This window comes from Nematolebias whitei, chromosome 14, assembly GCF_014905685.2.
Source record: "Nematolebias whitei isolate Nwh7 chromosome 14, NemWhi1, whole genome shotgun sequence".
Lineage (NCBI taxonomy): Eukaryota > Metazoa > Chordata > Actinopteri > Cyprinodontiformes > Rivulidae > Nematolebias > Nematolebias whitei.
The window spans coordinates 1508053-1510314 of NC_056511.1; the positions used below are offsets into that span (position 1 = coordinate 1508053).

General features: G+C 51.9%; 1 protein-coding gene across 1 annotated transcript in view; it reads left to right on the forward strand.

Moving 5' to 3' along the window:
• stim1b (stromal interaction molecule 1b) overlaps positions 1 to 2262 on the forward strand; it is a 40746-nt gene that overhangs the window by 16360 nt on the left and 22124 nt on the right. The gene's annotated exons all lie outside the window — the stretch shown is intronic.

Below are 2262 nucleotides of genomic sequence, written 5' to 3' on the forward strand. Positions count from 1 at the left end.
CCTGACTTGTGTCCTGACAGAACCTTGACATATGTCCTGACGGAACCCTGACTTGTGTCCTGACGGAACCCTGACATATGGGAGGCAGCTGCTGTTATCCTTATTATTATTGTCATGCTGCAGAAGGGACCTGCTAACAAGACCTGCTAATGCTTCTAACAACACCACGCCACTAACCGAACCTCACCACTAACAGAACCATGCTGCTAACTGGACCATGTTGCTGAGAGAACCTCACTGTCATCAGAACCACTCTGCCAATAGGACCATGCTGCTGTATCTTTATTTCTTTTTCACTTTTGGCGCCTTGTTTCTGTATTTTTGTCGCATGCTCTGAATAAATCCCAGTTTGTTAGTTTAGTTTATGTTAGTTTATAGTGGGGGCGGTGTGCTGCTCAACTCGGGATGTCGTGGGTCGGTGGGCAGAGTACTTCGAAGACCTCCTCAATCCCACCAGCACATCTTCCACTGAGGAAGCGGAGCCTGGGGACTTTGGGTTGGGCTCTCCAATCTCTGGTGCTGAGGTCACCGAGGTGGTTAAAAAGCTCCTTTGTGGCATGGCCCCAGGGGTGGATGAGATTTGCCCAGAGTTCCTTAAGGCTCTGGATGTTGTGGGGTTGTGTTGGCTTACTCAACTGCAATATTGCGTGGACATCGGGGGCAGTTCCCCTGGATTGGCAGACTGGGTTGGTGGTCCCCCTATTCAAAAAGGGGAACCGTAGAGTGTGTTCCAACTACAGGGGGATCATGCTCTTAAGCCTCCCTGGTAAGGCCTATTCAGGAGTTCTGGAGAGGAGGATCCGTCGGATAGTCGAACCTCAGATTCAGGAGGAGCAGTGCGGTTTTCGTCCTGGTCGTGGAACACTGGACCAGCTCTACATTCTCAGCAGGGTCCTGGAGGGTGCGTGGGAGTTTGCCCAACCAGTCTACAAGGGCTTTGTGGACTTAGAGAAGGCGTTCGACCGCGTCCCTCCGGGAACCCTGTGGGGAACACTGTGGGGGGTACTCTGAGGATATGGGGTACCAGGCCCTTTGTTAGGTCCCTGTACGACTGGTGTCAGAGCTTGGTTCGCATTGCCAGCAGTAAGTCGGGCTCGTTCTCATTGAGAGTTGGACTCTGCCAAGTTGCCCTTTGTCACTGATTCTGTTCATAACTTTTATGGACAGATACCCTTATGCATGGACAGAATTTCTAGGCGCAGCCAAGATGTTGAGGGGATCCATTTAGGTGGCCTTAGGATTGCATCTCTGTTTTTTTGCAGATGATGTGGTCCTATTGGCTTCATCAGGTCGTGATCTACAGCTTTCAGTGGAGCAGTTCGCAGCTGAGTGTGACGCAGCCGGGATGAGGATCAGTTCCTCCAAATCCGAGGCCATGGTCTTGAGCCGGAAAAGGGTAGAATGCCCTCTTCGAGTCGGGGAGGAGGTCCTGCCCCAAGTGGAGGAGCCCAAATATCTTGGGGTCTTGTTCACAAATGAGGGAAAAAGCATGAGATTGATAGGCGGATAGGTGCAGCGTCTGCAGTGAAGCGGGCGCTGTACAGGTCTGTCATGGTGAAGAGAGAGCTGAGTCAAAAGGCGAAGCTCTCAATTTACCGGTCGATCTATGTTCTTACCCTCATCTATGGTCATGAGCTTTTGGTTGTGACTGAAAGAACGAGATCTCGGATACAACCGGCCAAAATGAGTTTTTTCCGCAGGTTCTCCCTTAGACATAGGGGGAGAAGCTCAGTCATTCGGGAGGAACTCAGAGTAGAGCTGCTGCTTCTCTGAGTGGAGCTAGTTGAGGTGGCTCGGGCATCTGGTTAGGATGCCTCCTGGATGCCTCCCTGGTGAGGTGTTCCAGACACATCCCACCGGGAGGAGACCCAGAGGAAGACCCAGGACACGCAGGAGGGACTATGTTTCTTGGCTGGCCTGGGAGCACCTTGAGATTCCCCCAGAGGAGCTGGCCCAAGTGGCTGGGGAGAGGGAAGTCTGGACCTCCCTACTTAAGCTGCTACCCCCGCGACCCTACCTTGGATAAGCAGAAGAAAATGGATGGATGGATAGTTTGTTAGTTTAGTTCATGTTAGTGCTCGCATTAAGCGTGTAAATTATAGCAGAACAGAACCATGAGAATCGTGTTGCTGTTGTTCGGTGTATTGTTTTGCACTATTATGCCCCTTTTGCACTGCCCCTAATCAGCCCCAAGTCTGCTCAGCCCTGCACACCCCTACTCAGCCTGGCTCTACTCAGCCTGGCTCTACTCAGCCTGGCTCT